Genomic DNA, 11875 nt, shown 5'->3' with positions numbered 1-11875 from the left:
TCACATCCTGGGCCATAAATCTGGTCTTGGAAAATTCAAAAAAATTGAAATCATTCCAGTCATCTTTTCTGACCACAGTGCAGTAAGATTAGATCTCAATTACAGGAAAAAAATTGTTAAAAATTCAAACATATGGCGGCTAAATAACACGCTTCTGAATAACCAACAAATCATAGAAGAAATCAAAAAAGAAATAAAAATATGTATAGAAACGAATGAAAATGAAAACACAACAACCCAAAACCTATGGGACACTGTAAAAGCAGTGCTAAGGGGAAGGTTCATAGCATTACAGGCTTACACCAAGAAACAAGAAAAAAGCCAAATAAATAACCTAACTCTACACCTAAAGCAATTAGAGAAGGAAGAAATGAAGAACCCCAGGGTTAGCAGAAGGAAAGAAATCTTAAAAATTAGGGCAGAAATAAATGCAAAAGAAACTAAAGAGACCATAGCAAAAATCAACAAAGCTAAAAGCTGGTTTTTTGAAAAAATAAACAAAATTGACAAACCATTAGCAAGACTCATTAAGAAACAAAGGGAGAAGAACCAAATTAACAAAATAAGAAATGAAAAGGGTGAGATCACAACAGACAACACTGAAATCCAAAGGATCATAAGAGACTACTACCAGCAGCTCTATGCCAATAAAATGGACAACTTGGATGAAATGGACAAATTCTTAGAAAAGTATAACTTTCCAAAACTGAACCAGGAAGAAATAGAAGATCTTAACAGAACCATCACAAGCAAGGAAATCGAAACTGTAATCAAAAATCTTCCAGCAAACAAAAGCCCAGGACCAGATGGCTTCACAGCTGAATTCTACCAAAAATTTAGAGAAGAGCTAACACCTATCTTACTCAAACTCTTCCAGAAAATTGCAGATGAGGGAAACTTCCAAACTCATTCTATGAGGCCACCATCACCCTAATTCCAAAACCAGACAAAGATGCCACAAAAAAAGAAAACTACAGGCCAATATCACTGATGAACATAGATGCAAAAATCCTTAACAAAATTCTAGCAAACAGAATCCAACAACATATTAAAAAAATCATACACCATGACCAAGTGGGCTTTATCCCAGGAATGCAAGGATTCTTTAATATCCGCAAATCGATCAATGTAATACACCACATTAACAAATTGAAAGATAAAAACCATATGATTATCTCAATAGATGCAGAGAAAGCCTTTGACAAAATTCAACACTCATTTATGATTAAAACTCTCCAGAAAGCAGGAATAGAAGGAACATACCTCAACATAATAAAAGCTATATATGACAAACCCACAGCAAGCATCACCCTCAATGGTGAAAAATTGAAAGCATTTCCTCTGAAATCAGGAACAAGACAAGGATGCCCACTCTCACCACTACTATTCAACATAGTGTTGGAAGTTTTGGCCACAGCAATCAGAGCAGAAAAAGACGTAAAAGGAATCCAGATAGGAAAAGAAGAAGTGAAACTCTCGCTGTTTGCAGATGACATGATCCTCTACATAGAAAACCCTAAAGACTCTTCCAGAAAATTACTAGAGCTAATCAATGAATATAGTAAAGTTGCAGGATATAAAATTAACACACAGAAATCCCTTGCATTCCTATATACTAACAATGAAAAATAGAAAGAGAGATTAAGGAGACAATACCATTCACCATTGCAACAAAAAGAATAAAATACTTAGGAGTATATCTACCTAAAGAAACAAAAGACCTATACACAGAAAACTATAAAACATTGATGAAAGAAATCAAAGAGGACACAAACAGATGGAGAAACATACCGTGTTCATGGATTGGAAGAGTCAATATTGTCAAAATGGCTATTCTACCCAAAGCAATCTATAGATTCAATGCAATCCCTATCAAGCTACCAACGGTATTTTTCACAGAACTAGAACAAATAATTTCACAATTTGTATGGAAATAGAAAAAACCTCGAATAGCCAAAGCAATCTTGAGAAAGAAGAATGGAACTGGAGGAATCAACCTGCCTGACTTCAGACTCTACTACAAAGCCACAGTCATCAAGACAGTATGGTACTGGCACAAAGACAGAAATATAGATCAATGGAACAGAACAGAAAGCCCAGAGATAAATCCACGAACCTATGGACACCTTATCTTTGACAAAGGAGGCAAGGATATACAATGGAAAAAAGACAATCTCTTTAACAAGTGGTGCTGGGAAAACTGGTCAACCACTTGTAAAAGAATGAAACTAGAACACTTTCTAACACCATACACCAAAATAAACTCAAAATGGATTAAAGATATAAATGTAAGACCAGAAACTATAAAACTCCTAGAGGAGAACATAGGCAAAACACTCTCTGACATAAATCACAGGAAGATCTTCTATGACCCACCTCCCAGAATATTGGAAATAAAAGCAAAAATAAACAAATGGGACCTAATGAAACTTAAAAGCTTTTGCACAACAAAGGAAACTATAAGTAAGGTGAAAAGACAGCCCTCAGATTGGGAGAAAATAATAGCAAATGAGGAAACAGACAAAGGATTAATCTCAAAAATACACAAGCAACTCCTGAAGCTCAATTCCAGAAAAATAAATGACCCAATAAAAAAATGGGCCAAAGAACTAAACAGACATTTCTCCAAAGAAGACATACAGATGGCTAACAAACACATGAAAAGATGCTCCACATCACTCATTATCAGAGAAATGCAAATCAAAACCACAATGAGGTACCATTACACGCCAGTCAGGATGGCTGCTATCCAAAAGTCTACAAGCAACAAATGCTGGAGAGGGTGTGGAGAAAAGGGAACCCTCTTACACTGTTGGTGGGAATGCAAACTAGTACAGCCACTATGGAAAACAGTGTGGAGATTTCTTAAAAAACTGGAAATAGAACTACCATATGACCTAGCAATACCACTTCTGGGCATACACACTGAGGAATCCAGATCTGAAAGAGACACGTGCACCCCAATGTTCATCGCGGCACTGTTTATAATAGCCAGGACATGGAAGCAACCTAGATGCCCATCAGCAGATGAATGGATAAGGAAGCTGTGGTACATATACACCATGGAATATTACTCAGCCGTTAAAAAGAATTCATTTGAATCAGTTCTAATGAGATGGATGAAACTGGAGCCCATTATACAGAGTGAAGTGAGCCAGAAAGATAAAGAACATTACAGTATACTAAGACATATATACAGAATTTAGAAAGATGGTAACGATGGCCCTATATGCAGGGCAGAAGAAGAGATGCAGAAGTACAGAACAGACTTTTGAACTCTGTGGGAGAAGGGGAGGGTGGGATGTTTCGAAAGAACAGCATGTATATTATCTGTGGTGAAACAGACCACCAGCCCAGGTGGGAGGCATGAGTCAAGTGCTCGGGCCTGTTGGGCTGGGAAGATCCAGAGGAATCGGGAGGAGAGGGAGGTGGGATGGGAGACCGGGATGGGGAATTCGTGTAACTCTATGGCTGATTCACATCAATGTATGACAAAACCCACTGAAAAATAAATTTTAAAAAAAGGCAAAAAAAAACAAAAAAAACAAAAAAAACACATACAATAAATAAATAAATAAATAAATAAACAAATAAATAAATAGACTACCAGATGTTTTTCCAGCGAAGATGGATTTATTTGAGACAAGTGGAAAATTGCAATTTGGTGTCTGCAACCATTCATCCATGTGCAAGTCTCCACAAGGCAATAGAAGGAGGATGTTGTTATAGAGGAGAAGGAAGTTGGGAAAGCCCCAAGAAAGAAGACTTTTTCTTCTTTTTATTGTCTTCCTCTGCTATTGTCACAGGGCACAAGAGCTCCCCCTTCTAGTCTCCGAACTCTATTTCATTGAAATTTCCATTTACTAATATTAAAGTCTATAGTTAAAAATATTAAAAACTCTAAGCTGCATAGGTAATGCAGATACTTCTAATTATCTGGTCAGTGGGCAACAACCAAGCACTGGAGGTCGTTTGCTCTAACCTCTTGTTCACTTTTTACTGCTGGATTTCCATATTTATTTCTTCTTATTGGATGACTAAACAGTAAAGCTAACCTTTTCTTAGGCCAGCCCTACTTAGCCTTAGGAACAGATGAGGGCTGGTTGCCCTCATAACCATAAGAATAGAGGATGGGAACTTTCAGTGCCACCCCCTCTCACGTTTAGGATCAGCTACTTTTGTCTCTTTGCCATGTCATGGTTTAGGGTTTTCTGGGCATCAGCAGAGGTAACTGAGGGCTTTCCTGGTGGCTCAGATGGTAAGGAATCCGCCCACAATGCAGGAGACCTGGATTTGATTCCTAGATTGGGAAGATCCCCTGGAAGAGGACATGGTAACCATTCCAGTATTCTTGCCTGGAGAATCCCCATGGACAGAGGAACCTGGTGGGCTACAGTCCATTGAGTCGCAAAGAGCTGGACACGACTGAGCGACTAAGCACAGCACAGAGGTAACTGAATCTGCGGTGGTACCAACCTTGAGTTGGCTATTGACCTTGGATTCATCTCTTGGATTTTACTTCGTCTATTTTGCTGTCTTTTCTATGCTGTCTTTGGTGAAATGGGTCCCTAAGAAATTATAATCTGCAACTTCAATGCATATTCTGTCTCACTGCTGTTAAAAAACAAAGTTTAAGTGTAAGTTTAAAGATCAAATTGACTTTATTCGATGATTAATGATTCAGGCAGCATTCCACCTTGTGAATAGAAAAGATGATGAGAAGGAAAGATTTTTGTAGACAGAAGGGGGCAGGCAAGGGAAAAAGTAGATTACCTAATCTTTCTTTGGGGGATGGAAGGGGTCTCTCAGGCAGGATTACCTCATTACCACTGACCAGGAAATTCCAGACTGACCAGTTAAGATCACATTCCTGCGGAAGACTGAAACTACAATTTGGTTTGGTATTAAGTTTTGGCTTGGTGAGGCGGGCTTAGCACAAGTGACTCCATTTTGGTTCTGATGTTTCTTTTAAAACATTAGTCTACCTTGATCTCCTATCTCCTGGTTATCAGCACACTCCCCTGTTTTTTCCTGTACCAGAGGGTTAGAAGACTGTGGCTGCTGCTCATGGAGTGTCCATGTGTAGTACAGCGAGGTTGGGTTGGCACTGTTGGGCCTGGTCTTCTGGACCTTGCTCCCATGCCTTGGTCTTTTCCCTTTTCTTCTGTTTTGGTAATTCTGGTAATTGGCAGAGAACCCCGACTATGTGGGTAGCATCTATAATGGTTACAGTTTGCTGCATGTTTACTGCCTTGCACTGAAACTCCAGTAAGGTCTGTAACATTTGCTGCCTCCATACCTTTTCTCAACAACATCAAATGCCAGGGTGTTTCCATCTCCTACGCTGCAAATCTGGATACATGCTGTATCATGTATTAGTACCTCATTCCTTTCTATTACTGAAATACTTAATTTTATGGTTACTCTACACTTTGTTTACCTATTTGTCATTTGGTAGACATTTTCTTTTTCCACTTTTGGGCTATTATGAATAATACTACAATCAATATTTATAGAAATTTTTTGTATGGATATACAGTTTCAATTTTCTAGGGTATAGGAGTAGATTTGCTGGGTTATGATGTCTCTGTGTTTAGCATTTTGAGAAGCTGTCGAATTGTTTTCCAAAGTGTGTGCATCAATTTACATTCCTGCAGGTTAATTATTTTGAAAAAAAAAATTTTGTGGGCTTATTGGATTATCATATATCTTCTTTGGAGAAATGTCTAGTTAAATCCTTTGTGTAGCTAGCATATGACCCTGTAATCCCACTTCTGGGCATATATCTGGAGAAAAGTGTGATCCAAAAGGATACCTGCACCCCACTGTTCATTGCAGTACTGTATACAATAGCCAAAATGAAAACAGCCTAAATGTCCATAGTTAATCGGCTATACCCCAATACTAAATAAAAAGTTTAAAATCTGGGGAAAAAATCTGTCTATTTTTAAGTTGGGTTGTCTTTTTGTTGTTGTTTTCTTTATATATTCTGGATATGAGCTAGACCATTTATATTTAACATGGCTATTGATGGGGTTTGGTTGATCTGGATTTTGCTATTTGTTTCCTATTCTCATTTTTCCTCTTTTTCTTTTTTTCATGTGGATTAACTGAGTTTTAAAAAATATTTTATTTTATCTTCACTATTACCTTATTAACTATACCACTTTATCTGTAGCGGTTTCTCTAGCATTTATAGTATACATCTTTATTTATTTATTTTTTTAATGGTATACATCTTTAATGTAGCATGCCATCACATAACACAATACCACTGGCTGTATTTATATTCTTGGACTCCAAAATCACTGCGGATGGTGACTGAAGTCATGAAATTAAAATGCTTGCTCTTCGGAGAAAAAGCTATGACAAATCTAGACAGCATATTTAAAAGCAGAGACATTACTTTGCCAACAAAGGTCTGTATCGTCAAAGTTATGCTTTTCCAGTAGTTATGTATGGATGTGAGAGTTGGACCATAAAAAAGGCTGAGCACCGAAGAATTGGTGCTTTCAAATTGTAGTGCTGAAGACTCTTGAGAGTCCCTTGGACAGCAAGATCAAACCAGCCAATCCTAAAGGAAATCAACCCTGAATATTCATTGGAAGGACTGATGCTGAAGCTGAAACTCCAATACTTTGGGCACATGATGCAAGGAGCCGACTCATTGGAAAAGACCCTGATGCTGGGAAAAATTGAGGGCAGGAGGAGAAGGAGGCAACAGAGGATGAGATGGTTGGATGGCATCATTGACTCAATGGACATGAGTTTGAGCAAGCTCTGAGAGATAGTGAAGGACAGGGAAACCTGGCGTGCTGCTTCCATGGAGTTGCAAAGAGTCAGTCTTGACTTAGTGACTGAACAACAACTGACTGTATAGTATAAGAATCTTTCAAACTTACATTTTTTTCTCCTCCCAGCTTTTTGTTATTATTTTCATGTATTTTACTCCTGCATGCTACAAATGCCACAATACATCATTATTATCGTTTCTTTGAGTAGTCAAAATTCTTTTAAGTATTTTTAAAAATTAGCTGGTTACAAAACATCTTGGTATATTTTGCTTGTTTAAAGTGATTACTTCATGTAGGCATTCTCTGAAGTGATCTGTACTTTTTTTTTTTTGGCTTTAAACTTTTACTTAAGCAATAGAAAAAACAGGTGTTGAGTCAGATAATTCTGGAAACTAAGTTCCAAGCTGCTGACTGGGCATTTTGGGAGCCCATGGATTGGTACCAATTACTTAGTAATCATGGGTGAACTTTCACCTGTCAGCAGACTTTGAATCCCTGGTGTGTGTTGTAAATTGCCAAAGGTTTAGAACTCTTCCATATTTGAAGTGTGCTAGTTTAATTGTCCATTTATTAAATTGTTAAGTGAATGGAACTAATATCAGGAAATTCGTTGAAACAGAAAACTTAATAATACCCCTGAGTATTCATTGGTAGCAAGTTCAATTATAGTCATGCAATGATCACTTCAAAGTCCTATGTCAGATAGATAAAAATCACAAAGCTTTCAAGCACGAGATCCACCTTGTACAGAATTTTGTGCTCTGTGATTTTACATCCTAGACTTCTGTAACAGAGTGTAAGAAGAGAACGGAATCATTAGAGGAGATATAGGAATAGATGGTAAGTGTTTGATATCAGAGGAAAATCTCTTTTAAACAAGCAAGGTAAGTTGATAAACAAATGTTACCTATTAAACATTGAAAACTATTGTTTCGGCCTTTAAAAGAGAGTCCAGAATTTAGCAGAGCTTCTGGGTCAATTGATTTGATTTGATGACACAGAGTTTTCCTATCTTCTGTTTGCCTCACCTTTATAAAGTGGTAATGATAATTGCTACTTATTTAAAGTGGATGTTGAAAAGGAAACTATAAGTAAGGTGAAAAGACAGCCCTCAGATTGGGAGAAAATAATAACAAATGAGGAAACAGACAAAGGATTAATCTCAAAAATATACAAGCAACTCCTGAAGCTCAATTCCAGAAAAATAAACGACCCAATCAAAAAATGGGCCAAAGAACTAAACAGACATTTCTCCAAAGAAGACATACAGATGGCTAACAAACACATGAAAAGATGCTCAACATCACTCATCATCAGAGAAATGCAAATCAAAACCACAATGAGGTACCATTACACGCCAGTCAGGATGGCTGCTATCCAAAAGTCTACAAGCAATAAATGCTGGAGAGGGTGTGGAGAAAAGGGAACCCTCTTACACTGTTGGTGGGAATGCAAACTAGTACAGCCACTATGGAAAACAGTGTGGAGATTTCTTAAAAAACTGGAAATAGAACTGCCATATGACCCAGCAATACCACTTCTAGGCATACACACTGAGGAATCCAGATCTGAAAGAGACACGTGCACCCCAATGTTCATCGCAGCACTGTTTATAATAGCCAGGACATGGAAGCAACCCAGATGCCCATCAGCAGATGAATGGATAAGGAAGCTGTGGTACATATACACCATGGAATATTACTCAGCCGTTAAAAAGAATTCATTTGAATCAGTTCTAATGAGATGGATGAAACTGGAGCCCATTATACAGAGTGAAGTAAGCCAGAAAGATAAAGAACATTACAGTATACTAACACATATATACGGAATTTAGATAGATGGTGGCGACAACCCTATATGCAAAACAGAAAAAGAGACACAGAAGTACAGAACAGACTTTTGAACTCTGGGGGAGAACGTGAGGGTGGGATGTTTTGAAAGAACAGCATGTATACTATCTATGGTGAAACGGACCACCAGCCCAGGTGGGATGCATGAGTCAGGTGCTCTTGCCTGGTGCACTGGGAGGACCCTGAGGAGTCGGGTGGGGAGGGAGGTGGGAGGGGGGATCGGGATGGGGAATACGTGTAACTATATGGCTGATTCATGTCAATGTATGACAAAACCCACTGAAATGTTGTAAAGTGATTGGCCTCCAACTAATAAAATAATATTTAAAAAAAAAAAAAAATAAAGTGGATGTTGAGGTGGGGAAGAGAGGAGATAATAAGATCTTTAAGAGAAGTTTAACTTTCTAGAGTGGTAAATGAATTGTGGTCTTTCTGTATACCTAAACTTTCCTAAACCTAAGCCACATTGCCACCTTTGAAATCATTGCAAAGAAGGTAATTGTATTAGTTCAGTTCAGTTCAGTTCAGTTGCTCAGTCATGTCCGACTCTTTGCAATCCCATGAATCATTAGGGTTCTCCAAAGAAACATAATCAATAGGATCTCAGTTTATATATATGTTTATCATCTATCTATCTTGATTGAAATAAATTTTATATATAGGGAGAGAGATAGAGGGAGAGAAGAGGAGAGAGACTTATCTTAAGGAATTAACTGGTGAGTTTCTGGGGCCGGACAGATCTGAAATCTGCAGTGCAGGCTGCAGACTGGATATTCTGTCAGGAGTCAGTCTTTCAGTCTTGAGTCTAAAGACAGTCTGGAGGCCAAATTCCTTCTTTTGGGGTTCTTAATCTTTTAAGAATTTCCACTGATTGTACTAGACCTACCCACATTATTAAGGGTAACCTGTTTTACCCAAAGTCTACTGATTTAAATGTTAATCACATTCTGAAAACTTTGTCATAACAACATCTAGATGATACTTGACTGCACAACTGGGTATGATGGGCTTGCCAAATTGACATATAAAATTAACTGTCATAATAATTAAAGGGGTAAGATTGTTACCTACTTTCCAGTTAATGAATATAAAGTTAGGTGACTTGGCCAAGTGAGAGATAAGTTGACTAAAGGAGTAAAAAGAAGAATTGAAATTTTTAGATATATTAATGCATGAAATAGGTCTTCATTTTTTTTTAAATCCACCCATTAAATTTTTTTAATTTATTTTTGGCCGTATTGTATCTTCATTGGTCAGTGGGCTTTTCTCTAGTTGTGATGAGTGGTAGCTATTCTTTTAGTTGCGGTGCACGGGCTTCTCACTGAGGTGGTTTCTCTTGTTGCGGAACATGGGCTCTAAGGTATACGGGCTTCAGTAGTTGAAGCACATGGGGTCAGTAGTTGGTGCTCTTGGGCTCTAGAGCACAGGCTCAGTAGTTGCCTCGTATGGGCTTGGCAGGCATCCCAGTAACTCAGTCGATAAAGAAACTGTCTGCAATGCAGGAGATCCAGGTTCAATCTCTGGGTGGAGAAGATCCCCCTGGAGAAGGAGGCGGCAACCCACTCCAGTATTCTTGATTGGAGAAACCCAAGACAGAGGAGCCTGGTGGGCAACAGTCCATGAGACTGCAAAGAGTCAGGCATGACTTAGCAACTAAACCACCACCATTGGCTTAGTTGCTCTGTGGTATATGGGATCCTGAGTCACCAGGGAATTACAGGTCTTGACTTGATAATGTTTTTTAATTCAGCAGGGCAAGAGTAGAACCTAAGATTAACTGGATTTGATTTGACACAACTCCTTAAAAACTTTTATGTTTTCTCCCCCAGCTTTACTGAAGTATAATTGACAGAGAAAAAGTATATACATTTTAGGTGACAATGTGGTGATTTGCTATACATATATGTTGTGACATGATTACCAAAATTAAAAGACTTTTACTTATTCTTGACACAAAAGTTTAAGCCTAAAGTTAATACCAGGTCATATTTCATAAAATATGCAATTTATTTATATTAACTAAAGATAAATACTTTCTATAATAAATGTTTGTTGAATGAATGAATGGCCTTTGAGTAACAGATTCTGGGACTTATTCAAATACAGTTTTAATGGTGCTCATAGTAGTCAGTGATTGAAATGGAATGGCAAATAGGCTTAGTTCTACCTTTCTTGGCCAGAAAAAGGCAAGGGTATTGGAAAGGAGAAACACAAAATTTATAGAGAAGGAAGGGGACTGACAAATTCAGTGACCAATATTAAAAGGGTGGAACTATTCAAATAGAAAACCAGTTATTAATGTCCAAATCATAATGTTTAAACAGAAATGATATTGTAACAGATTCAATAAAAACTTTAAAAAATGGTTCGCATCAAAAATATCTAAATAAGTGAGTCCATGGCATTAAAAAAACAATGCAGTATGCTGTGAAGAATAAAATCTTTAAAAAGGTAAAGTAAACTAAGTAAAATACGCTAATACTAAAAGATTTAGGAGTTCACCTAGCTCAACTCTCTGGAGACAACTGCTGAGTAGTGGAAAAATCCAAGGGCAGGGGAACTGGGACAGGGTCCCAACTCTGCCATGCAAAGGCTGGGTAAGCCACAAACCATCTCTGAACTTAGCTGCACCCCACTTTATTAGAGAAATAAAGCTGTCAAAGTTTAGGGTGTCCCTAGGGGCTTCTGCCTTCTCTCTTCTTTAGGGTTTAAGCCCCTGGCTTTCAACTGACATGGGCACTTCTTTCAAACAAGATGGCTCCAAGCAAGATCAGAGAAGGAGATATATCATATAACATGCCTTATATGTGGAATCTAAAAAGAAATGACACAAATGAACTCACAAAGCAGAAAGAGACTCACAGAATTAGAAAACAAACTTATGGTGGCTGGGGGAAGGGATAGTGAGGAAGCTCGGGAAGGTCATGTACACACTGCTATATTCAAAATGGATAACCAACAAAGATCCATTGTATGGCATATGGAACTCTATCTACTCAATGTTATGTGCCAGCCTGGTTGACGGGCGGAGGGGAGGTTTGGGGGAGAACGGATACATGTATATGTATAGCTGAGTCCCTTTGCTTTTCACCTGAAACTACCACAACATTGTTCATCGGCCATGCATGCATGCGTGCTGAGTCACTTCAGTCATGTCCGACTATGACCTATGGATGTAGCCTGCCAGGCTCCTCTGTACATGGAATTTTTCAGGCAAAAATACTGGAGTGG

The sequence above is a fragment of the Muntiacus reevesi genome, chromosome 7 (genome assembly GCF_963930625.1).
Source record: "Muntiacus reevesi chromosome 7, mMunRee1.1, whole genome shotgun sequence".
Taxonomy (NCBI): Eukaryota; Metazoa; Chordata; class Mammalia; order Artiodactyla; family Cervidae; genus Muntiacus; species Muntiacus reevesi.
The sequence above is the reverse complement of the archived record's forward strand: the minus strand, read 5'-3'. Positions refer to the sequence as shown.